Below are 27986 nucleotides of genomic sequence, written 5' to 3'. Positions count from 1 at the left end.
TAAGCTTTTTGGAACAAAGTTATTTATTGGTTACTTCTTGAATCCATAGCTAGATCGGTGACCAAGAGTACGCTCGAACTTGCGTTCCTTGGATCGCATAAAGGAACGGGTGCGCGAGTGGCGCATACCTGGAGGCTTCCAGGCAGTCAAAGCGGTGCGACTGCTCTGGAGTAAAAGGGTGTCCCTGCCGATGGGCGAATGCAGACCCAACTTATCGAAGGCCGGTCTTCAGGATGCACTCGTGAAATGTCTTGGTGACATGCAGGGCGAACATCGACAGCGAACAACAGTCGACTCAGGTTCCTTAGCGACCTGGAAGAATCGCGCAATGCGTTGCAGAGCTGAGATCGCAAATTTCGGTTCTCACTTTCGGGTTGTCTGCAAAAAACCAGATTTTGTCGGACAGAATGAATATGGGAGAAAGAAATCACACAAAGTTCTGTTTCTGCGCAGCAGACCCTAGGCGCGAGCAAAGACACTTTCCGTCGCTTTTTTTTTGCACATCTTTTGCCACGAACACTTAACAGAAAAAATAACTATCAAAGTGTCTTTTGTGGATATGCATGTATGCACTTTTAGCTTTGAATATATGCATGTACACATATATAAAGTAGCTTGCCTACATGCATAGCTGTATTATGTCGTGCCCTCTTATTCTCTCTTTCGCTCTAGCTTACATTGATATAGTTACACGACAACAACAAGAAAGGACACTTTTGTCAGTGGCAGTGCTTGGCGAACAGAGTACACAAGCCCAACGAAATAAAGTATTCGATGGGGAGTGAAACCGAATCTGCTTCGTTTTTTTTCGGTTTTTTTAGTGCCGACCGCATCGACTGTTATTTGCGACCACTGCTGCAGACACATTGCTGTTCTATCAGTTTTGCTCAATTAACATATATATTAACTATAGGTTTACAATAGATGGTGTGTTACATGGTCGCTATGTAACAGATCTAGCTATGATCTATCGATCACTATATATCGGGCCTGCCTCTAACCTGCCATTCGGGGGGCTAGCACAACAGTTGCCACAGGTAACTCTAGTGCGTCACAGGTATAAGCCTAGCTTCACAATTATAATAGTTTCATGAATAAACTAAAACTTCATTGGTCAACTAGCCAAAGTTTCAGTATTCCCACTCTAGTGACTAAGTAAGATCATGTTACGTTGCGTTGCGAGACCTCTTGGATATCCTCAGTGGCAATAAACTCAGGTTTGATTCACAGAAACTGCAGCTTGATTGCAGTAGATCTTTAACTCTTGTTGCTCTGTGTTCAATACATTTCAGAGAAAAATTTTTGCATTTGGAGATAGATCTCTGCGTAAGCCATACCGCCCTTACAGCCATCAGACGCGGTTACGAGTTGCGTCTACTTTTTGGTAAATTTCTTACGGATGGTACGAATGTGGCAGCATCTACGGTGATGATGCCAAGAAATCGACCCATTTGACTATTGGTGTCAGGACGAGTATGGATGGGATATATCTTTCGATTAATAAACGCATTAAAATGAGTTGTTGTGAAAACCCAAATTATTCTGAAATTCTTGGCTCTAGTTTCAAAACAGTTGCTTAAAAAACATTGGTAGCTCAACATTTGGAGACCCCGGCCAGATTAAACATTATTGCAGTGCATATAATCAAATTAAATCTGGAATTGCTATAATTCAAGTGCAACACAAACTATTGTGAATTATTATTACTAGGCAATTACAAAAACACTTATGTTTGCTGGCAATTTACAGCTCCCAAAATTCGCATTTTGTACATAAACGCCGCTTATTGACTATACGCTCTCCCTTTCATGCTGTCATTCGCCGGCTCAGCTTATATGCATACGGTTGTGCATAAACAACTGCACAACTCGTCGCGCTTATCTGTGTGCGTCGTATGCGCTTGTGAAAAAGAAATCGTACCAAGCGAAACTACAAATTATGTGCAGGCAAATTTGGAGCTTTGTTCGAGCGCGACAAGGGTATTGAAAGGGATTTATATAAGGAGAAAATCAACACCTCTAGTGCCGTCAACTTAGAAGTGCGTCTATTGCTAATTGGGCAAACTAAGTCTGCCTTTAATACAGCGCATCACTCGCTAGAAGAGTTGAATTATGATAAGATCGGCAAAAAATTTCGACGAGGTGATAGTTCGGTTCGATCATTGTAGTTTTCCGGTGCATATTATCTGTTGGTTCTGGATATTCTAAATACAAATTTTAGTAATAAGCGTCTGGTTTTCCATGCACACATCAAGGAGATTCTTGGGCTCAAGAGGGTAGATTCGGAGCCGGCTTCATAGCTGCGTTCTACGTTCTACTGAGTTCTACGACAAGTTTAATACGCGCATGCGTGCTTTGCTGACTTTGGGCAGGTTGGAGAAAATCTCAAGATGCATAATAGTGCATGCGCTGCTTCAAACAATTGGACACCCATACCAAATGAGAGAAATTCGCAGGCATTGACAAGGTCCCGACAGCCGATAAGTTCTTCGCATTTCTGGAAAGGCGTAGCCATAGCTGGAGAGCGTGCAACATGCCATGTGATTCCCTGTGTCCAATTCTCAGCTGGGCAAATCCAATCACAATACTAACCCCTGCAAAAGTGTGCAAGTATCCAAGACTAAACAAAATGGCTGCAGTTTTTGTGATGCATTTAGTCCCGGAATCTACACATGTAGTAAATTTTGAAAATTGTCTCTTTTTCTTTGACATAAGGAAGTTAAGAAATTAGCACTTTATTTTCACTGCCTAAAGAAGGGATCTCAAACTCGGTCTCGCAGTAGTAGTCATTGTCGTACTTGTGGAGGAAGGCATTATACCCTGCTGCATGTTACTACATCACCAGATGCTAAGTCGTCAACACCATCACATACATCGTCCGCACTCTCTGACCTCTACCTCTCTTGCTGCCCAAGGTCTTTTGGCCACTGCAGTGGTAATGGTAAAAAATAGTTCTGGTTCCGGATAAGAAATCCAGATCTTCGGCAATTGTCAGGGGTCTCGGAGCTACAAGCGTCTCTACTAAAGAATCAGCTGTGAGGATTCATATGAATTCACAAGCCTAAGCCAACTTTGATGCTCTTGTGGCTCCAACAACTACCGATAGTCAGCCTAGCTACGTCATCGATACATCGGATGGGAAAAACCTGCGGTCAACATACCACAGCGGGTCGATATATTAATTGGAACGAAGCTTTTATCTGTTGGGCAAATTATTCTTTTACCAGGTTTACCTCTTCTTGGCTGGGTCGTGACTGGTGGTTTTGAGAGGCTGCGCAGTACCCCGTTGTAAGCTGCTGGCCTTACTTCTGATAGCGATGCTGGTCAGTTGTACGTTTGTCTGAATGATTTGGTTCGGCGTTTTTAGGAAGTTGAAAGTTCGGAAGAGCTTATGGTAAAGGCAAGCAAGGAAGAATTAGAGAATGAGCTGCACTTTGCCAATAACTTCTTCCGCTTGCCTTTCGGCGAGTATTCAGTGCGAATGCCTTTTAAGCAAAGTGCAGAGCTGCAAGGAGTTTCTGAATCTGAATCACATGTCGCGAGCAAGTCTAGAGGTGAGAGGGAGAAGGCAGACAGCACCATCATTATGTTGCGTGTTGTGTTTGATGGCTCTGCAACGACTTATTCTGGAAATTCTCTTTGTAGACAGTGAACATTAATGTAAACTTTTAAAAGTCAACAGCCACGTCATCTAGTGTTGTTAAGTGTAAGTATAATAGTATAAGGCATATATGTATATGTATTTTAAAAGAGAAGTTGGGCACTCTAGAATAGAAAAATTAGTAGAAAATAGAAAACGTGTATTAAAAAATAAAAAAGATTACAAAATCTGGTGTGGAATTTACGCAAATGTTCTCTGATTAATGCTATACACCGATATTATCAAGTTGACAAAACTAAAGCTTAAGCAGCTGTTGGCGGAGAGAAGAGTCCCTGTGTGCAACGAAGCGTCTATCTAGCAGTTGCGTACTCTGGTGAAATCAATAATGACCGAGACTGTTGAGACATTGCGCGTCGCCGGAGAAGTGTCCCCGAGTACGTTAGGAGCTGTGGATCTAAATGCTGAACATTTTGAGTCTGGTCAACTTTTGGAACAGCCATCTAAAAACGAGTAGCGTGCAGTGTTGCTTGGGAATGAGCCTGGCCATGTGTGCCCTCTGATGGCTATTGAGAATGTCGTAAATTTAAAGGCGAATGGTTCAGATAAGCGCAGTTCAGGTACCCGATCGACGTCTCCGTGTGGATGTCAACGATGTCGAGGCCACCGTGCCATTCTTTTCTGGAGCTTACCATTTATCCGTTCACATTTGGATTCAAGAGCTGGAAAAGCAGCCAGTATATATAACCTAGAAGATGTTCAATGGTGGTCACTTGCCAACCGGCTACTACACGGTTCAGCCAAGGAGTATATGATGTTCGAAAAGACGAAAACCTGGATGGAGCTGAGTGATTCTCTAGTCAAGGGGTCGGCCTTGCGATGTCCAATCACGAGCTAGTAAAACGATTGCAAAGCCGCTCGATTGGAAAAGGAGAATCACTTTTGTGCTATTTCATTAATATGCGAAACATTGCTCAGCAAGGAAAATTTGAGGAAGCAGGCGAACCCAAGTATATAGTTGACGGACTTGAAGATCGCTCTGGATACGCCGCTCCATTGTATTATTGCACTTCATTGAATGAACTGCATCAAAAATTGATGCGATACCAGACAGTTCAGCTTGAAAATGCAAAAAAAAACATCTGCCTTTCGGGGATCTGTTGCAGTTCGCGCCTCTAATTACGCCACCATGAGTGCACTTCGGGAGACCAGATGTTACAACTGCCGTCAAATGGTGCATCTGCATTGTCGGACAGAATGAATAAGGGAGAAAGAAATCACACAAAGTTCTGTTTCTGCGCAGCAGACCCTAGGCGCGAGCAAAGACACTTTCCGTCGCTTTTTTTTTGCACATCTTTTGCCACGAACACTTAACAGAAAAAATAACTATCAAAGTGTCTTTTGTGGATATGCATGTATGCACTTTTAGCTTTGAATATATGCATGTACACATATATAAAGTAGCTTGCCTACATGCATAGCTGTATTATGTCGTGCCCTCTTATTCTCTCTTTCGCTCTAGCTTACATTGATATAGTTACACGACAACAACAAGAAAGGACACTTTTGTCAGTGGCAGTGCTTGGCGAACAGAGTACACAAGCCCAACGAAATAAAGTATTCGATGGGGAGTGAAACCGAATCTGCTTCGTTTTTTTTCGGTTTTTTTAGTGCCGACCGCATCGACTGTTATTTGCGACCACTGCTGCAGACACATTGCTGTTCTATCAGTTTTGCTCAATTAACATATATATTAACTATAGGTTTACAATAGATGGTGTGTTACATGGTCGCTATGTAACAGATCTAGCTATGATCTATCGATCACTATATATCGGGCCTGCCTCTAACCTGCCATTCGGGGGGCTAGCACAACAGTTGCCACAGGTAACTCTAGTGCGTCACAGGTATAAGCCTAGCTTCACAATTATAATAGTTTCATGAATAAACTAAAACTTCATTGGTCAACTAGCCAAAGTTTCAGTATTCCCACTCTAGTGACTAAGTAAGATCATGTTACGTTGCGTTGCGAGACCTCTTGGATATCCTCAGTGGCAATAAACTCAGGTTTGATTCACAGAAACTGCAGCTTGATTGCAGTAGATCTTTAACTCTTATTGCTCTGTGTTCAATACATTTCAGAGAAAAATTTTTGCATTTGGAGATAGATCTCTGAGTAAGCCATACCGCCCTTACAGCCATCAGACGCGGTTACGAGTTGCGTCTACTTTTTGGTACATTTCTTACGGATGGTACGAATGTGGCAGCATCTACGGTGATGATGCCAAGAAATCGACCCATTTGACTATTGGTGTCAGGACGAGTATGGATGGGATATATCTTTCGATTAATAAACGCATTAAAATGAGTTGTTGTGAAAACCCAAATTATTCTGAAATTCTTGGCTCTAGTTTCAAAACAGTTGCTTAAAAAACATTGGTAGCTCAACATTTGGAGACCCCGGCCAGATTAAACATTATTGCAGTGCATATAATCAAATTAAATCTGGAATTGCTATAATTCAAGTGCAACACAAACTATTGTGAATTATTATTACTAGGCAATTACAAAAACACTTATGTGTGCTGGCAATTTACAGCTCCCAAAATTCGCATTTTGTACATAAACGCCGCTTATTGACTATACGCTCTCCCTTTCATGCTGTCATTCGCCGGCTCAGCTTATATGCATACGGTTGTGCATAAACAACTGCACAACTCGTCGCGCTTATCTGTGTGCGTCGTATGCGCTTGTGAAAAAGAAATCGTACCAAGCGAAACTACAAATTATGTGCAGGCAAATTTGGAGCTTTGTTCGAGCGCGACAAGGGTATTGAAAGGGATTTATATAAGGAGAAAATCAACACCTCTAGTGCCGTCAACTTAGAAGTGCGTCTATTGCTAATTGGGCAAACTAAGTCTGCCTTTAATACAGCGCATCACTCGCTAGAAGAGTTGAATTATGATAAGATCGGCAAAAAATTTCGACGAGGTGATAGTTCGGTTCGATCATTGTAGTTTTCCGGTGCATATTATCTGTTGGTTCTGGATATTCTAAATACAAATTTTAGTAATAAGCGTCTGGTTTTCCATGCACACATCAAGGAGATTCTTGGGCTCAAGAGGGTAGATTCGGAGCCGGCTTCATAGCTGCGTTCTACGTTCTACTGAGTTCTACGACAAGTTTAATACGCGCATGCGTGCTTTGCTGACTTTGGGCAGGTTGGAGAAAATCTCAAGATGCATAATAGTGCATGCGCTGCTTCAAACAATTGGACACCCATACCAAATGAGAGAAATTCGCAGGCATTGACAAGGTCCCGACAGCCGATAAGTTCTTCGCATTTCTGGAAAGGCGTAGCCATAGCTGGAGAGCGTGCAACATGCCATGTGATTCCCTGTGTCCAATTCTCAGCTGGGCAAATCCAATCACAATACTAACCCCTGCAAAAGTGTGCTAGTATCCAAGACTAAACAAAATGGCTGCAGTTTTTGTGATGCATTTAGTCCCGGAATCTACACATGTAGTAAATTTTGAAAATTGTATCTTTTTCTTTGACATAAGGAAGTTAAGAAATTAGCACTTTATTTTCACTGCCTAAAGAAGGGATCTCAAACCCGGTCTCGCAGTAGTAGTCATTGTCGTACTTGTGGAGGAAGGCATTATACCCTGCTGCATGTTACTACATCACCAGATGCTAAGTCGTCAACACCATCACATACATCGTCCGCACTCTCTGACCTCTACCTCTCTTGCTGCCCAAGGTCTTTTGGCCACTGCAGTGGTAATGGTAAAAAATAGTTCTGGTTCCGGATAAGAAATCCAGATCTTCGGCAATTGTCAGGGGTCTCGGAGCTACAAGCGTCTCTACTAAAGAATCAGCTGTGAGGATTCATATGAATTCACAAGCCTAAGCCAACTTTGATGCTCTTGTGGCTCCAACAACTACCGATAGTCAGCCTAGCTACGTCATCGATACATCGGATGGGAAAAACCTGCGGTCAACATACCACAGCGGGTCGATATATTAATTGGAACGAAGCTTTTATCTGTTGGGCAAATTATTCTTTTACCAGGTTTACCTCTTCTTGGCTGCGTCGTGACTGGTGGTTTTGAGAGGCTGCGCAGTACCCCGTTGTTAGCTGCTGGCCTTACTTCTGATAGCGATGCTGGTCAGTTGTACGTTTGTCTGAATGATTTGGTTCGGCGTTTTTAGGAAGTTGAAAGTTCGGAAGAGCTTATGGTAAAGGCAAGCAAGGAAGAATTAGAGAATGAGCTGCACTTTGCCAATAACTTCTTCCGCTTGCCTTTCGGCGAGTATTCAGTGCGAATGCCTTTTAAGCAAAGTGCAGAGCTGCAAGGAGTTTCTGAATCTGAATCACATGTCGCGAGCAAGTCTAGAGGTGAGAGGGAGAAGGCAGACAGCACCATCATTATGTTGCGTGTTGTGTTTGATGGCTCTGCAACGACTTATTCTGGAAATTCTCTTTGTAGACAGTGAACATTAATGTAAACTTTTAAAAGTCAACAGCCACGTCATCTAGTGTTGTTAAGTGTAAGTATAATAGTATAAGGCATATATGTATATGTATTTTAAAAGAGAAGTTGGGCACTCTAGAATAGAAAAATTAGTAGAAAATAGAAAACGTGTATTAAAAAATAAAAAAGATTACAAAATCTGGTGTGGAATTTACGCAAATGTTCTCTGATTAATGCTATACACCGATATTATCAAGTTGACAAAACTAAAGCTTAAGCAGCTGTTGGCGGAGAGAAGAGTCCCTGTGTGCAACGAAGCGTCTATCTAGCAGTTGCGTACTCTGGTGAAATCAATAATGACCGAGACTGTTGAGACATTGCGCGTCGCCGGAGAAGTGTCCCCGAGTACGTTAGGAGCTGTGGATCTAAATGCTGAACATTTTGAGTCTGGTCAACTTTTGGAACAGCCATCTAAAAACGAGTAGCGTGCAGTGTTGCTTGGGAATGAGCCTGGCCATGTGAGCCCTCTGATGGCTATTGAGAATGTCGTAAATTTAAAGGCGAATGGTTCAGATAAGCGCAGTTCAGGTACCCGATCGACGTCTCCGTGTGGATGTCAACGATGTCGAGGCCACCGTGCCATTCTTTTCTGGAGCTTACCATTTATCCGTTCACATTTGGATTCAAGAGCTGGAAAAGCAGCCAGTATATATAACCTAGAAGATGTTCAATGGTGGTCACTTGCCAACCGGCTACTACGCGGTTCAGCCAAGGAGTATATGATGTTCGAAAAGACGAAAACCTGGATGGAGCTGAGTGATTCTCTAGTCAAGGGGTCGGCCTTGCGATGTCCAATCACGAGCTAGTAAAACGATTGCAAAGCCGCTCGATTGGAAAAGGAGAATCACTTTTGTGCTATTTCATTAATATGCGAAACATTGCTCAGCAAGGAAAATTTGAGGAAGCAGGCGAACCCAAGTATATAGTTGACGGACTTGAAGATCGCTCTGGATACGCCGCTCCATTGTATTATTGCACTTCATTGAATGAACTGCGTCAAAAATTGATGCGATACCAGACGGTTCAGCTTGAAAATGCAAAAAAAAACATCTGCCTTTCGGGGATCTGTTGCAGTTCGCGCCTCTAATTACGCCACCATGAGTGCACTTCGGGAGACCAGATGTTACAACTGCCGTCAAATGGTGCATCTGAGCAAGGATTGCTTTCGTCCCGAAAGACCGGAAGGAGGCTGCTTCAATTGTTTTGAAACTGACCACCAATAAAAGCAGTGGCCAAAGCGCGGCAAAATTGCTGCCATGGGTACCAATTATGAGCAGAACGCAAACGAGGTCATTCATCCAATTAGGAAGTCTAAGAGTACCTTGTAAAAGGGGATGCACCGAAATTAACAATATTGCATTGTTAGACACCGGAAGCCCTGTAAGCATTGCGAGCAAATACTTATTCCCTCATATAGCGATAAAAGCCAAAATTGAAAGTAGCCATCTCCGTGGACTGAGCGGCAACCCAATTTGACTTATGGAATGCTTAGTTTTATTTTAAGAAAAATATTAGGAAATTTAATGCATCACGAATGCATTCCCGACTGAGGCTAGGCTGTTTAGATATTGGCTGTACGAACTAAATGCCGTTGGCGCTGTACTTTCGGATGAGGACTCCGTGGATAAAGGTATGGAATTTGGTCTTGAACTGGCGCGGATTTGCCGACGAATTGTGCATAACAATTATATAGATAAGTTCTCGGATAATTGCGGGCCACCAAAGTGCACATACCCCCCTCGCAGACTATCATATTACGAAAGAGGGATTGTTACCGACACCGTAAACGAGCTTCTGGCAAGTAAAGTAATCCTGCCTAGTAGCTCACCATATGCGTCTGCTGTTGTGCTAGTAAAAAAAAGAATGGAAAAATAAGGATATGTGTTGGGCTAAATAAGAAAACCGAACGAGACAATTTTCAATTGCCTTTGATAGAGGATTGTTTAGAATACTTGGAAGGAAAGACAGTGTTCTCTACGATAGATTTAAAAAGTGAGTTTTACCATAAAGGGTGGACGAGGAATCGATTAGGTACACTTCATATGTGACTCCTGATGGTCAGTTTGAATATCTTAGGATGCCTTTTGGCTTTAAAAAATGGGCCAGCTGTATTTCAAAGATTCATTTCCGATGTGTTAAAGGATATGGTAATGGCCCGACAAATTGTGGTGTATATGGATGATATCATTTTGGCTACTCACACCACTAAGGAACACCATAAAATTTAAGACGAATTGTTAGATCGTCTGGTAGGGTATAACCTTGAAATTAACTTTAAAAAAGCAGATTTCTACGAATCGACTATTTGGGATATAAAATTAGTGCTTTCGGAATTTTACCGAATGATGAACATATTAAGGTTATTAAGGATTACCCAGAACCACGTAATTGTAGGGCGTTGCACTCGCGCTTAGGTTTATTTTCCTATTTTCGTAAGTTTGTTCCGAACTTTTCGCGTTTAGAGAAGCCCTTGACTGATTTATTAAAGAGAAGTGGCTCTTTTCCGATGTCAGAGCAGGAGAGGGATTCGTTTGTCACACTGAGATCCGACCTGCTATCCATATTTAATCCCAGCTTTGATACTGAGTTGCATACCGATGCCAGCTCACATGGTTTTGGCGCGGTATTGATGCAGCGACAGTCTGATAATAAATTACATCATATTTTTTTCTACTCCCGCAAGGCAACGGCCTCCGAGTCTCGTTACTTTAGCTTTGAACTTGATACCCTAGCCATAATCTATGCCTTACGTCGATTACGTGTGTACCTAGAGCATCGCCCTTTTCTGATTGCTACCGATTGCAACTCCCTAGTTCAAATCTTAAGTAAAAAGTCTATAAGCCCCCGTACCGCCCGATGGTCATTGGAGTTAGAAGCTTATAATTTTTCGATAACCCACCGACCTGGTTCGAATATGACCCACGTAGACGCTCTAAGTAGACAAACTGAATTGTTGAAAAATGAGACTTAGGAAACCATCAACCCGTGTATAATCCCGTCTGATCGTCAAATGGAGAATAACCATAACCTACGTGAATTTCTAGAACCGACTGAGAGCCTGTGTTATGCCATAACAAAATATAAGCCGTTGCATAATTACGTGTGACCTGGTAGAGTTGAATACCGTAATGAAATCACAAAAGAAACTGTGGTTGGAATAGTGGGAGCTACACCACAAGATATCGACTTATTATTACAGTGTGAACAAATGAGAGATTCGGATGTACGTATATTGTGTGAGAAATTAGAGAAAGGTTATGTAGCCGATTTTGAGTTAGTTGATGGTCTTGTTTATAAGAGAAATGCTGAGGAAAAGTTGTGTCTGTATGCACCACAACGTATGCAGAATAAATTAATCAGGAACTGCCATGAGATGATGGGTCATCTTTCTGCAGATAAGTGTGCCAATGATATAAAAAGAAAATATTGGTTTTCCTTAATGAAAGGCAAAATATAGACATATATTCGAAACTACCTGCCCTGTATCCTGCATTCAGTTCCGAGAACAATTCACTACAAAGCATTACCATACAGCTCTACTGTATTATGTCCTATCGAAAAGTAAGTCGTTGAATGATTCCGAGGGGAATCCGTGTGACCTGGTAGAGTTGAACAATGTAATTATTATAGCCCGTAAGAAAATCCCAATAGAACCTCTGGTTGGATTAGTGGGAGCTACACCAGAAGATATCGACTTATTGTTACAGACTGAACAAATGAGAGATTTGGATGTACATGTATTGCGTGAGAAATGGCTATGTAGCCAATATTGAGTTAGTTGATGGTATATAGTATAAGAGAACTGGTGAAAAAAATGGTGTCTAAATGCACCAGAAGGTATGCAGAATAAGTTGATAGGGATCTGCCATGAGAAGTTGGGTCATTTTTCTGCAGATAAGTGTGCCAATGATCTGAAAAGAAAACACTGGTTCCCCTTAATAAAAAGCAAAATAGAGTCATATATTAGAAACTGACTGACCTGTATACTACATTCCGTCCCGAGAACAACAAATCACTACAAAGCATACCAAAAAAGGCTGTTCCGTTTGATACACTTCATATTGACCATTTAGGCCCATTGCCCAGCATTATTTCAAAACAGAAGCATTTATTAATGATTATCGATGCATCTACCAAATTTGTCAAATTGTACCCGGTTAATTCTACTAGTACTAGAGTAGTGAATGCCTCATTGGAAAAATACTTTGAATATTATAGCCGCCCCCGGCGCATTGTATCTGATCGAGGCACGGGTTTTACATCTCAGGAGTTTGCTAGTTTTCTTGAAAGCCGAAATATTCGGCATGTTAAAGCAGCGACTGCTGCTCCGCAGGCTAATGGACTAATGGTAAGGTTGAACGTGTAAACCGAGTCCTAACTCCGACGTTGGGAAAATTATCTGAGCCACTAAATCAATCTGACTGGTATAAATTGATAAGCCCAGTTGAGTTCGCCATTAATAATTCGGTACAGTGCAGTATGGTAGAACACCGTGTATATTACTATTCGGCTGTGGTCAGCGTGGGCCTTTAGTAGACGAGCTGACAGAATGCCTTGAAGATAAATTCAGCTGCCGACATGAAGCATGTGCAAATATACGAAAATCACAAGAACGTAATGAAGCCCAATATGCCTTAAGACATAGGGCACCTCCCAAATACTAAGTTGGAGATTTTGTTGCGATACGTAACGTTGACGTCGCAGTAGGACCCTGCAAGAAGTTTTCGCCCAAATACCGCGGGCCTTACAAAATAAACCGAGTGGTTTCTAATGACCGCTATGAGGTCACCGAAATTGATGATTGTCAGCTCACCCAGTTGCCACATAAAGGAGTTCTTGAATCAGCTGGCCCTATGTCGGGGATGCTTGTGTGTGATAAAACAGTAGGTCTTTGTTTGTGAATAATGTAATGATCGGGGTCGATCAAATGTCAGGATAGGCCGAATGTAAACAGTGAACATTAATGTAAACTTTTAAAAGTCAACAGTGTTGTAAAGTGTAAGTATAATATTATAAGACATATATGTATATGTATTTTAAAAATAGAAGTTGGGCACTCTAGAAAAGACGAAGAAGAGAACACGTAGTGACGCTGACTCGAAAAACTAATAGAAAATGGAGAACGAGTTTTTAAAAATAAAGAAGAAGATTACATCTTAATGATATGCTGATGGCGGGACCTATAATTCAACCATATTGTTTCACATCCTGATCCGATTTCGCACGTTCCCTGTTGATGTGACAGCTAACATTTGCAAAATGTATCGGTTTGTCGGAGTGACTTTGTGCATGTTGCTGGGGGGCCCTCAGCATGTCACTAAAAGCTTCAAATTGGATACTTTGACATATGGCATCATTTCAGACCATGCGCGCAATGTACCAGTTGGCCATTGATGTAATGCATTTCCGATTGGATCGGATTCCATCAAGCAGGAGTCTTACGTTGACGATTTTATATCAGGAGCCAACTTAATTTCTAGAGCCAGAGAGAATATACGTTAGAGAGCCGGTTTTTTTTTCTCGTGGCATTTTCAAGCTTCGAAAGTGGTGTTCCAGTCAGCAAGAAGTGCTTGATGGAGTAACTGATCAAGATGGGGAACAATATTTAAACTTCAATGATGGGAGCGATGTCACAAAGGCCCTCGGCTTTTTATAGGATCCAGCGACTGATCAGTTGGTATTTTAACTTACCTAGAGTGGTGCTTTTCGAAGAAGCTAAAGTTGAAATTCATGGAGGCCTATGGAGCCTAAATCTACGTGGTGGCGAGAAGTCCTCTAGCCACAAATGGAATCGTTTGCTCCAGGTCTCGAGTTGCACCGTTAAAAACATTTTCTGTCCCAAAGCTGGAATTATGTGGAACGAAGCTGTTGGCTAATCTGATTCATGAGGTCAACCGCACAGGCATCTTCGACAGCCAGTTCTATTGCTGCTGCGATTCGTCCGTGGTTCTATCCTGGATTAAAATAAGCGACAGTATGGAATGGCGATATGTTTCGACGGACAGAAATCCAGCTGACTTCCTTTTTAGTAGTTGAGCTCCCGACGAACTAGTTCAATCGGAGCTCTGGTTTTATGCGGACTTAACTCTTGGATGCAAGCACAGAAACACATGTTGCTCCACGCACTGGAATCGATTATTGCGGACCTTTCTTCTTTAGGTCGGAAATTCATATGAGTCCGCCCATCAAATGCCACGTTACCGTTTTCAGCTGAACCTATCGATTGATACATTTTTGAGTGCCCTAAAACGATTCAACGTAACAAACTTCGTTGGAGCGAAGAACGAGCTGGTATATTTTATACGTCTTATGCTTAACGATCCTCGCATGGAAGCAGTTCTGCAGCTCTGATATAGACTGGAAATTCATTCCCCTTCGTTCTCCGCACTTTGGTGAACTATGGGAGGCGGCAGTGAAACCGGCGAAACTATTTCTATCACTCTGTCGGCCGTTCGATGCTTAATTTTGATGAGCTTCGCACCTTGTTTGCCAAATTACAGCTGTTGTTAACTCACGCCCATAACTCTCGCTTTCAGAGAACCCAGCAGATCTAGATGTCATGACTCCTGCTCATCTACCGTTTGGTAGTCCCTTAACAGCCATTATCGAACCTGATTTAACAAAACAAAACTACAAACGCTTGGATGAATGGTAGAGGTGTTGTGGACTGGGTAGCGTGAAGAGTACATCACTTTGCTGCAACAGCAAGCTTAATGAAGTACTCTAGCACAAGCGTTGTGTGTCCATGACATGGTGCTCGTTAAAGATGAAAATCTGCCTCCCATGCGGTGACCGCTGGGTAGGGTAGTAAATCTGATTCCTGGCAAGAATGGAATATCTCGCATTAGCATTAGTAAACACTCATGCAAACATAACAAGTAAGAGGCTCCAGACAGGAGTTCCCGACTAGGGGATCCTCTGAACCCTCTTCTACCAACACCAAATGCAGCTCGGCCTAGGCGCTCGTTTTCTTCGGCAGTAATAACAACAACAAATCTTGTGGAAATTTTCAACAGTAGATCTTATTGTGCTATAGAATATTTGTATGTTCTCAAAATAAATTGTGGCTTAAATTGATGGGCAATACAAATTGGTTTATTTACTTGATTGATAGATATATGGGCAGGTGGCGATAGCTTAAAAATAAAAGATACTTGATGTATATATACTATTCTGGAAGCTACATGTCAAGTTTGGTGACTCTAGCTCTTATAACTGACGAGATTTTCTCATAAAACAGGATTTCGATATCGATGTTTATCGATAAATTGGGAGAAGTTATTGATTATCGAAAACTCGTACTAGGCGGGCACTAGGAGGACCTACATTACAAATTTTAAGTCTCTAGCTCTTATAGGTTCTGATATCCTTGCATTTATACATTCGGAGAGACGGACAGGCCCTCGGACAGACGGACGGACACACAGACGGACATGGCTAGATCGACCTGGCAATTGGTGCTGATCAAGGATATATATACTTTATGGGGTCTAAAATGCTTCATTTTAATGGGTACAGGGTTTAGTTTCGTACACGTAGCTTAGCGAAAAAGCTGTTTGTTGTGAACAAGGTTGGCAAGTCTCTCTTGCACTTGTCGCTGCTGCTATAAAATGCATATTCTTTTTTATCTCACCCTTTTTCGTTGTTTATCTAGGCGAAGCAAAGAAATTGTGCTGAAACACAGCCAAATAACTTTATAAACGAATATATATCTTTCGATTAATAAACGCAATTAAACGTGTTTTGTGAAAAGGCAATTTCTTTAAATGCTTTAATTCTTGCATCTAGTTTCAAAACAGTTGTTAAAAAGATTGGAAACTCAACAGTGACCGTATTGACTTTACGATAATCGCCACACGAGCGATAACCACTAGCAGCAATGGCCTACTGCGAGGGTTCTTTTAAGGGCGAAACGGGGCGAATTTAACATATTTGCTGTCGGCTTTTTTGCAATAAAAATTTTTCAAGCTTTCATTTACCTAGTTTTACTTAAGTAAGAGTCTGTTTTTATAGGGATCATGTGTTCAGCTAGCATTTTTATATTTTATTTAAATCGACCGTAAGCCCACTCTCATTACTGCATCTAGTTATTTATGAAATTGTGTTTATTTTGATTGTTTCTTCAATTACGATTGTCTGGTTACTTAATAACTAATTGCTAAGATGTTTATAGTTCGTTACTGAAACTTAAATATTTGGAAATTCGTTGGCAGCTGTCATGTATAACATATATTAAGTTGAAAATTAAAACATTATACTTATAAATATTATTTATATATAAATATATATATTTTTACATTTATTCTGTAGAAATTACCTTCCAAGTTGCTGCATTTCTCCGGAAGTAACAAAATGTGTTTTGGAACCAATTATATATTTCGTTTAGTGTCAACTGCTTGTCAGGTGAGTCAATGATAGCCTTTAGTAATATAAAGAAATAAAAATATCGCTTTAAATATTTTGATTGGTACTCTGTTAATAACAACACTAACAGCATAAAACGGCAGGAATTTAATTGGCACTATGCATTGGACAAAACGCGGTAGCTGTACAGAATTTCTGAGACAATCATTTTTGTATGGAAAAATATTCGGTTTTCTAAAATACTTTCAATACAGTCAGCATATACGAGCTTTTCTATCCTCACATACCTTTAAGCCTTAAGGCAAATGTCTACAAGGGTACCCAATCTTCGGGGTACGGAAACTATCCGTACTTTCTAGTTCTTAATAATTTCAAAGTTTTTCTTGTTATAAAATCGCAAATATAACGATCGATAAGTTTAAGAAGACACAATTAAACAGCCTTCAAGTAGGTACGCTTCATTTTATACTTCTAAAGAATCTTCAAATATTTTATATTAAATAGGCGTCGAACAAATTAATGGTGTAAATTCATGAACAAATGACTAGGATAACTAAATCAAATGTTTTTTTTTTCAATTTAGGCATACAAGCTCTTGTATGCCAAAGTGTTTCTCCTAATACTTACTAGTTTTATTATGCTCCCTACATATAAAAAAAAACTTGTATCAATATCAGACGACTATGAACTATGAAACTTAAACAAGTATAGGGTTCTAGTCGGGAGCTCCCGACTGGGGGATACCCTGAACCCTCTTATTCCAACACGGAATGCAGATCGTGCTACGCGCTCGTTTGCTTAAGTAGTATTAAAGATAAATGAATAAAAATAAAAGAAAAGTTCCCTTGGCAGGGTTCGAGCTCGCAACTGACCGCATTAATTGATACCGCTTCTACTCAACAGCCAAACAAGCCAAAAAAAAAAAAAAAAAAAATAGTTTCCTCGGTAGGGTTCGAACCCACTACAAACTGCACTTCATGCCGAAACCTCTGCTCAACAGCCACACCAACAATTGCGTCTCAGTGAGAAAACAAATCAATTTAAATAGCAGTACAGAAAACAATACAATCGCAATTGCAATGCTGTTGATAGAATTCAAAGCAGACGCGCATGAATGTGTGTGTGTGTACATGTATACAGAAATTCTTGGAATTTGCGTTAGCTGCTGCTAACACGTGCGCACATAACTTTTGTGTTTCTTAACCAATCTTAATGAAATTTTCGACAGTACATCATATATTTGTGTATTCTCAAAAACTCAGTTGCATATAGTTTTTGGCTTACACTGGTAAGCAATACAGGTTGGATTATTAACTTGATTTTTAGCTGTATGGGGGCAGCGGACAGGTGGCGATAGGTATAAAATGAAAGATACTTGATATATATATACTATTCTGGAAGCTACATGTCAAGTTTGGTGACTCTAGCTCATATTAGTTACCAAAATTGCTAAAAAAACAGGATTTCGATATCTGTTTTTATCGATTACTTATAAACGGAGCAAGTTACCGAATATCGGAAAAAAAAACTCGATCTGCGCGGGCATTAGGAGGTCCTACAGCTTAAATTTCAAGTCCCTAGCTCTTATATGTTCTGAGACCCTTGCGTTTATCCATACGGACGGATGGACGGACAGACAGACGGACGGACGGACGGACGCACAGACAGACGGACGGACAGACAGACGGACATGGACGGACAATATTTAAAAATAAGTTTCTTTGGCAGGGTTCGAGCTCGCAACTGACCGCATTACTTGCTGCCGCCTCTACGCAACAGCCACACCAGCCAAAAAAAAAATAATAGTTTCTTGGGTAGGGTTCAAACTCGTAACTGATGGTGCTACTTTCCGCCGCCTCTACTCAATAGCCACACCAACAATTAAGTCTCAATGAGAAAAAACGAATTCAAATAGCCGCACAGAAAACAATACAATCGCAATTGCAATGTTGTTGATAGAATTCAAAGCAGACGCGCATGAATGTGTGTGTGTGTGTAACACGTGCGCACATAAGAAGAAGTGCAAGAGTTTCGCATCGATATGGCAAACCCTTTCAATATTTCATATTGCTCGTCCATTTAAAAGGGAAGAAATGCCCCCGAAATTTGAGAAAAAATTTAAATTGTGCTCATTTTTGCTTGTGCGGACACACATGAATGTAACGATCCCTAGACATAATGAGAGAGCACTGAGGGTAAGGTAAATAGTTTCCTTTAGTGAAAGCGAGATAAAAAACAGCGATGTCTTTCTACCATATAAATCATATGCATTTCTTACTGCTGTCTGAGCATGGCCCCATTCTTTTACTCTAGTTGTCAAGTCTATGGTCACAGCCAGGGCAAAAACATCGCATAGAGGGTGATGCGAGTAAGTAAGTATGTAAGTATATAGTGTGCCACCAAATTGGGTACTAATCAATATAAGACAATAAAAAAGTGCTGCCCTTGTCAACCGACTGCGAGGCCGCAATCGTGGCGGTCGCATAGTATAAGACCTCCACGAAACGCAAGTTTTGGTAACGAAACAACTTAAACTTACTTAAACAAAAGCGGACGTCAACCGGTGGCTTCGTCATTGTTCCATACCGCACTCGTCCATCCGGTGTTGCTAATAATTTATTTACCCGTCACCACCCTTTAATTTTCGATTTTCAGATGGCACCTATTCGAACGGGATGGACATTATTCTTCCTTCCATTAAGAAATTTAACCGGACATATTTCTTTTCATCCGGTGCGTATAATTGGTCACATACTTATGATAATTACAATAAAATAATATTGACTAAATTACTTTTTCATTGTAGAAAATATTTTTTTACAAACTCATACAAGCCAACAGGTACCAAACGAAAAAACATTGCCAGAATCTGTGGCCGAATGCCGCCAGAAACAACACGAAAAAATATATATTTTTACACCAATGTGGAACAATATACCCACATAAATAAATCTCTTTTATTTGATATATGTTTTATTTTATGTTGCGCTGGAATCGATCAGTGCCTTCTGATCTCTACCAAGCGAATGACTAAGGGAAGGGTGTATAGTTACTATTATGTAACTTATATAAATAAATCTCTATATATAAAACTGTTTGTCCTAACTGACAGATTGACTCACTGACTAAGTGATTGGTGATCAACGTACAGTAGGCTGTAACCGTAAAAGCTAGAAAGCGGAATTTTTCACTGTAGTTACCTTATGTGATGAAGGTGCACGTTAAGACATGGTTTCGAATATTTCCACCCGAATGTGTGGAAAAATCGCGAAAATCGTTTGTATGAATCTTTTTTGTTTACAATCCGACCGGCCTCAAACTAATTTTGAAAGATCTTGCTCAAATTTATTTGAACCATGTTTCACACTATTTAGAAAATGCATTCCTCCTTGGTGGGGGCCAAAGATTTGGCGGGTGACGTTTCGCGCTCAAATTCATTTCCAAGGATTTGTATGGAAAATCATTTGAGACGTATTTTACACTTTTCGCACAATCCAAGATTCCTCGGTAGAAATGCGATTCAAAGATTCAAAGCTCTACATAAGAAGTTAATGAATACGTGCGTTTGGGTAATTCCACCCACAACAGTGGTTGACTAGCGAAAAACGGTTGTACCGGCTTCAAACAATTTTTCAAAGATCTTTGTGAGAATTTATTTGATACGTTGCATAATTATAAAGTTTAATAAACGAAAGTTTATTTTCAGCTTTTCGATTCTCACCGCAAGACTAACATTGGCGGAAATCGTTGATTCCAACACTTGGTTCTATATTCGATGCATTTAAAACATATTTTTAAATAGAAGTGGAGATCAAGATGGGTAGATTTTAATTAACCACTGGGCATGTTCTTGTGGAAAGGTAATCTAAAAATGTTTAGCACAAAACGTTCCTCAGACAAGATGTAATCAATGTAACAATGTAACATCAATGCTGGATCTGTTTGAGGAAGATAACAAAACGTTAGGGAGCGACTATGCAGGAGACGCTCAAATTCGGGGAAACATGGCGCCAAAGGTATTCGAGGCAAGCGTACGTGAGAAATAAAGAGACAGCCATAGTGATGCAATTTCGAAAAACGTACGCACAACCTTGACGGATGAAAGTATTTCACCACATAGCGCGCTCCAAATATCAGAAGGTCACGAAATTCAGCAATTGCAAGAGATAACGAAATTATTGGAAAGCAGAATACGTATAGCCGAGTTGCAGCTATCTATATCAAAAATTGAAAAAGAGGTGGCTGATTTGCAGTCCTTGATGTCAGTCACATCGAAACTCTAGTGCGCAGCTTTTCTGGCGATGATGGCTCGATCGTCCAATGGGTGCGCGACTTTGAAGATGTAATGACCCTGTGCGACATACCAGATGTTAAGAGGTGGATATTAGCGAAAAAATTGCTAACTGGTTCCGTTAAGGCTTACATACACCATATAGCTTCATTGACCTGGATGGACGTGCGTTGCGAACTTCTGAAATTGTTCGAGCAAAGAGTGACAATTTGGGATATAGGCAAGCAGTTGGAGGCGCGTAAGATCGGAAGAGGCGAAAGCGCATTGCAGTACTATGTTGCAATGTGCAGCATAGCAGCGCAAGCAGATATAAGATATTTTGAAAAGCATCAGCTTATGTACCTAGTCATAGCAGCGAAATGTCAAGTGGTCGAGCAACGGGAAGCAAGGCAGCAAGTCAACAGCAAAAAACAAGCGAGATACTTTGCTATAATTGCCGTGGTTTTGGTCATAAAATGAAGGAGTACAGCCAACCAAAGAGGTCAGATGGGACGTGCTTTAAGTGCTGGAGTATGGATCATCAGTATGCGCGGTGTCCTAAGCGCAATACAATTGCAGCAGTGCAAGGCAACGAGGGTACGGGTGAGATGAAAAAATCTGAAGTCAGTCAATACAACATGGGGAAAGTTGAATTGCCGAATTGACTTTCTCATGAAAACTTATATTATTTCACTATATATTGTAGATGATAATATATTACCTCTACCTGTATTATTGGGAAGCGATGCCTTAGAAATAATTGAAGTAAAATTAGTTCATAAGAAAAGTATTAATGCTAAAAATCACCTACCCCTTAACTCAATAAAGAATGAAACAGTTTACTCGATTTGTGCATCTTTGTTCGTATAAAAATGTTAGCAATCCTACATTAAGTAATCAAAAAATAAGTAGTAACTTAAGTCACCAAACACTTAAGGGAGATGTAGGCAACCCAATTAATAGTAGTCGTCAACACTTTAAAGAACAAGATGATTTTAGTGACTTTTGCGCTAGTATTGAAATCGAAGAGAATGATACCATTAACGTGGGTAAAGAGTTTGGCAAATCTTTGGCAGAAAAATGACAGGAACTATTTAGAACTCATTATCTGTATCGAGAATGTGAGTTTACAGTGCCCCCTTAATATAACATGACTATTAGAGCAACGGAACCTTACCATTCTACTGCAATCCGCGACGCTTGTCTTATTATGAGAGAGACAAAGTGGCAGAAATTAAAGAGGACCTTTTAAATAAAAAGGTCATACGACCTAGTGAATCTCCGTATGCTTCCCCTTTGGATCTGGTAAAAAAGAAGTCAGGAGATCTCCGAATGTGTGTCGATTATCGCGGTTTGAACGAGCGAATTATCAAGTACAATTTCCCGTTGCCTCTCATTGAGGACTATCTGAAATATTTAGAGAATAAATGTTGTTTCTCCGTTATAGATTTTAAAGTGGGTATCACCAGATTGGAGTTGAGGAAAAATCAATCCCGTATACTGCTTTCGTAAGCATTCGTGGAGTATTTAAGAATGCCTTTCGGGCTGAAAAATGGATCAGCCATATTTCAGAAATTCATTTCCAATTGTCTTAGGGGCCTCATTAGAAATAAGAGCATCATAGTTTATGGATGATAAATTGGTGGCAACAAACACAGAGGGGCACATAAAGATCTTAAAGAAGCCCGTAAGAGTGAATATAATTTATAGATAAATATGAAGAAATGCATATTTTTCAGACGAGATATTGCGTTTTAGGGGTATAAGGTGAAACAAAAGGGCATAGTACCAAGTGACTATCATATAGAAGCTTTAAAAAACTATCCAGTTCCACAAAACATAAAAGCACTACATTCGTGCATAGGGATTTTTTTTCATATTTAAGACGCTTTGTGTTGCCATTCGAAAATAGCAAAAACATTGCTCGTATTACTAAAAGCGGGTGGTCCTTTTCCCCTAGACAAAGAACAGCTAGAAGTATTTCAAACGCTCAAAAAAGCACTAGCGAACCCTCCGGTCTTAGCCATCTTTAGTCTCAACAGAGAAACTGAGTTGCATACGGAATTAAGCTCACACGGATATGGAGCAGTACTGTTAGTAAGACAAGATGACGGAAAAATGCATCCCAATTCCTTTTAATCGGGTAAAAAAACAGAAGTAGCATCTTGCTATCATAGCTTTGAATTAGATACTTTAGCCATAATTTACGCATTGCGGCGTTTAAGAGCATAGGCCATTTAAAATGATTACTGATTGTAATTCGTTAGTACAGACTTTAAGCAGAAAATCTATTAGTCTAAAGATTGGAGGCATGAAGAAAAATGAATTAGTAATTGTAGATGCCTTTAAAAAATTTGTGAAATTATTTCCAGTAAATAGTACCAGTACTCGTGAAGTCAAAGATGCCTTGAGTAAATACTTCGAGTTGTACGGTAGGCCTGTAAGAGTCATCTCGGATCGAGGCACATGCTTTACAACGCTAGAGTTTGCAGATTTCTTGCAAGATCGAGGTATTAAACACATTAAAGTTGCTACTAGAGCAACACAGGCTAATGGCCAAGTTTAAAGAGTTAACCGTGTTCTCACCCCCATGTTAGGTAAACTCTCGGAGCCCGTTCAGCAGGCAGATTGGTATAAATTGATGAACAAAGTCGAGCACGCCAAAAAATGGAGTGATCCAAAAAGGACCAATAGTTGACGAATTAACTGAATATTTAGAGGATAAATTAAACATAGAGGAGAGAAATCTTAAGGCGGAGCGAAAAAAGCTATTGAAAATATTTTATGCTCACAGTTAAGAAATGAGAAAATATATGCCAAGAAACATAAAGCCCAGTTAACGTATCTAATAGGTGATAACATATCCATTCGTAATGTTGACACTAGAATAGGAGTTAATAAAAAGTTCGTACCAAAATATCGTGGCCCATATAAGATAAATAGCACCTTTGACAACGACCGTTACGAAGTGGTAGATATTAAAGATTGCCAATTGACTCAGATGCCATACTGTAGTATATTAGAGCTAGCTAGGTTCAAGCCATGGGTTAAGTGTGTATCCGACACTATAGCTGTACGTCGTTAACCTACACATATAGGTAACCTAAGATCATATAAATAAGTGAAATGTGTTGTACATCCAAAATTGTAAGATCGTGGGCGATCTGTAGTCAGGTTAGCCGAATGTAAGATCGACAATCAATGAATTGGAATGTAATCAATGTCACCATATTATATGATAAGATAATAAGCAACTCAGTGCAATATGTTTGAAGTATCGATATCGACACCGAACAAAACCAAAATAGGAAGATTAAAGAGTTCAATTCTTGAATCGGATCCGTACAGAACGGACAATAATTATCCAAATAAAACCAACGGCCGTTTATATTTTTCAATATATATATGTACTATATGTGTTCCAAATAGTATTATTGTGTGGCGTCAAAATATGTTAATACTTTTTAAATGAGTATTGAAGAAATTTAAAATAAATATGGTGTACATTTATGTATGTTCATTTATTTTTAAAATATATTAAATATTATATAAGTATATTAAAAGTGGTGGCGCAGATCCGCGCATTGCTTCAGAAAATGAATCTAAATCTTAAGGTCTGGTGTAAGTTAAGTTTAGGGCGGAGCGAGAACGCCTCGCTTCAGCGCCTTAGCTTAATTTAGGCTTAAGAAGTTAGTTGTCGAATTATATCAAAGCGATAAGCACCTAACGCATAATCTGTCTTTAAGGCCACCACAAAGTTCGTTTTAATTATATAAAATAATATCTACATATAAAAGACAATTTGATAAATAAATAAACTCAAGTGGTAAAGTGCAACTAGCTGTGGCTCGCGAGTTAATTAAAATTAACAATTCAAATTAAATCGCGTCACCCGAGATCAGTAATAATTACCTGTCCTGCTGCCATCAGGAGATGCCAAGGAACGTAGCTTCCAAAGTGGAACGACCGGAACAGCAGGTACTGTGCTAAAAATTGAAAGAATAACTCTATTGGCTTGGTTGCGCTAATAAAGCCAACGCTTTTAATTATTGGCACATATGTGAAGTAGTTGAGCATAATTAAAATTTTCATGCACTTACTAACCGCTTTGGAGATTCAAACTTATAATTTATTATTTGTTCGATTTAGTGCTTTTGAGCGAATGCCAATTAGTGTCAAAAATTAATTGTCATTAAAATTTCATTTCGCTTAGTCTTTGAGGTTTGCCCCTTCTTGCCATCACTCTCAACCATTTTAAATTATATATTTGTCGGATACCAAGTGCTTGTATATAAGTGCAGTACACGCATACATACAAACGTGCATAACAAGCCAGCTGCAGCCCGTTTATTTTCGATCCGTTTTGTGCAAAGCGGTGGCTCTGCAATTGCTGTTATACGCATTCCGGTCAAGAAACGCTCGCTCCCCTACGCTTTATTGATCAGGCATATCACTTTTTTAAATTCGTTTGTCAAACTCGATTTTAATTAAAATTAATAATTATTTAATCGAATTTAGAGTCCAATATGGCTACTAAGGAAAGTTCTGATAATTCAAAAAAGAAACGCAATATTTTCGTTTAATGCGTTTGAATGATCAAATAATAAATGGTAAATTAAACCTAGAATCTACAGAATGTAGTTAGAATGTAATAAGAAATGCTAGCCTCACATAGAGATACAGCGTTAAGGTATCAGACTCGAGAAGGAACTTTTGACACAGATGATGAGTATCGTGCCGAGTTCGAAGAATTCTGTATAACGACAAAAGCTCGTCTAAGGTCCGTTGTCAAAACATTAAGTCCTGCAGCGCTTGCAGGCATGCCCGTTGCGGTTCCACGCACACGTCTTCCGCATCTAGCGCTTTAGTGGAAAATACTCAGAGATTAAACTCTTGTTCATAACGATCCCGAGCATAGAGAAATTCAATCATCGGATCTCATGTCTCTCTGGTGAAGCTCTAGGCACTGTTAGAGCGTTTCAAGTCACCGAGGACAGTTATTTGAAAGCATTAGACAGCCGAAAGAGAGTATACGACAATGAATGTCTAATATTTAATGAAAATATATCGGCTCTCTTTAGCCTGCTAAAAATAACCGAACCTTCCGTGGCATCATTGAGATCAATGATTGACACTGTCTCCGCCATCTATGGCTCGCTCCTGTCAATAGGTGATGAAAAAGATATCTAACGCGATTCTCAATCACCTCGTTATGAACTAAGTTGACCCAATGACTAGACGAAAATGGGAGGATCAACTCGATTATGCAATCATTCCATTATGGAGTGATTGTGAAACAGCCTTGAATCGTAGGTATCAACACCTTTCTGCTGGAGAATCACCGAAAGCTTCGTCCGATGGCCAGAGTCAAAGGCTGTTTTCAAACACAATAATCGAGGACTGTTTTCGTGTTCTGTGGCTAGTGTAAGAATCGATCAAGTGACCCCCAAATGTTAATATTGCGTTTCCGAAGGCCATTCGATATTGAATTGCAGCAGCGGTTTGATTTCGCTAAGGCGGCTCCGCTATGTATAAATTGCCTTCGGAAGGGGCACACTGTTGCCAGATGTACGGCAAACAAGCGCAGAGTATGCAGTCGCTCTCATAAAACACTGTTGCATAGATACTCTGCTGTTTCTAACACTCGAGCGTTACCACCACCCCTTGACTCCGCACAAAACCAACCATCGACTTGCTATGCATGCGAATGTGTCTGATAGTGAAATCCTCTTTACCGCAGTCGTTAGCGTTAAAACGAGAAGTGGCGAGTTCGTTTTGGCTAGAGCTTTACTCGATTCTGATTCACAAATTAATTTTGTAACAGACGAGCTAGCACAACAATTGCAGCTGCGTAGAGAAGAGCCTAGTATCAGCTTACTTGGGATTGCTCAATGCAATACTTAAGTAAGACAGAAGATTCATACAGTGGTGAAGTCGGGAGTCAATTGCAGTGAGTTCTCGTTAGATTTGTGGATTGAAGACCATTTCGAGATATCAGCCTGACCATACGGTCAATGTTAGAGGTTGGAAAATCCCTGAGAACCTGCAATTGGCTGAACCATATTTTCACAAGGCACAGAAGATCGACATGCTCATCGAGCTTCTCTCTGTCGGTTAGATTATACAAGGTCCGAATTATCCAATTCTGCAAATTACACTTGCTGGCTGGATTGTCCTAGGCCGTTACACGCTGTTAATAAAAGTTGTCAAGAAGAGTCCTAAGTCTCGATAGACAAAACGTTGCAGAATTTTGGTCATTGAAAGAGTTGCGTTCAACCATAAAAGTCCGAATAGCTGAACATCAGTTATGTGAGAGCCACGTTCTAGATAATTTGGAAATATTGTCAATTAAAAGAAAGGCTGACATTTGAATCAGATCCCAATCAGCTTTGTAACTCCTTCGAGGTTGCTAAGTGGCGTTTTTGTGTCGCTTGAAAGACGCTTGTCTCGAGATCCCGAACTAAAGGGTATGTACTTCGAAATAATGGAGAAATATTTAACGTGGGGTCACATGTCTGAAATAGATGATCAGATTCCAAGTACTACACACTATTTCATTCCGCATCAAAGCACATCGACGAAGTCACGCGTTGTTTTCGACGCGTCCTGTCGGAAATCGTCTCAAAATGCGTTGAATGACCTTCTAATGGTTTGACCGACAATTCAAGAGGAGCTTTATTCGACTCTGCTTCGATTAAGACTCCACAAATATGCATTGACAGCTGACATCAAAAAGATGTATAGGCAGGTCATGGTGCATGAAGCAGATCGAGATTTCCAGCAGCCAAGCGGATAACGATTTTAGAGTCTGAAACAACCATGGGTCATGGGTCTTAGATCGACAAAACGGAACATTCTCTCGGTGACTTCGCTGCTATTTGACCCGCTCGCCCTATTAAGCCATCTGATAATTAAGGCAAAACTCCTACTCCAAGAGCTTTGGCTTCAGAAGTTAGACTGGGATTAACCTGTCCCTTAGAGTTCGGATAACTCGTGGCAAAATTGAAATCTACTTTGATTCAGTTGCAACGAATAAAGATACGACGATACGTGTTTACAGAGCCAACTTCACCGATCGAGATACATAGTTTCGCCGACGTCTCAATAAGAGCGTTTGGCGCATGCGTATATATCCCTAGCCATACTGCAGAAGGTTATCGTATTTCATTGTTGACATCCAAATCTAAAGTAGCCCCCCTCAAGACGAAGACTCTTC

The 27986-nt window shown here is 40.2% G+C and overlaps 1 long non-coding RNA gene and 1 pseudogene across 1 annotated transcript in view; both read right to left on the bottom strand.

The window, feature by feature from the left end:
• Positions 1-30: 30 nt before the first annotated feature.
• LOC135435142 (large ribosomal subunit protein eL18-like) lies at positions 31-9816 on the bottom strand (annotated as a pseudogene).
• Positions 9817-16393: 6577 nt separating this feature from the next.
• LOC135435138 (uncharacterized) overlaps positions 16394-27986 on the bottom strand; it is a 154915-nt gene continuing 143322 nt past the window's right edge. Inside the window, exon 3 of the long non-coding RNA XR_010437341.1 lies at positions 16394-16555. This is a non-coding gene — a long non-coding RNA (uncharacterized LOC135435138). The remainder of the gene's footprint in view (positions 16556-27986) is intronic.

The sequence above is a fragment of the Drosophila montana genome, unplaced genomic scaffold (assembly GCF_035044405.1).
Source record: "Drosophila montana isolate Dmon_TW-CO22-7 unplaced genomic scaffold, ASM3504440v1 contig_3519_1, whole genome shotgun sequence".
Classification (NCBI taxonomy): Eukaryota; Metazoa; Arthropoda; class Insecta; order Diptera; family Drosophilidae; genus Drosophila; species Drosophila montana.
The sequence above is the reverse complement of the archived record's forward strand: the minus strand, read 5'-3'. Positions and strand labels throughout refer to the sequence as shown.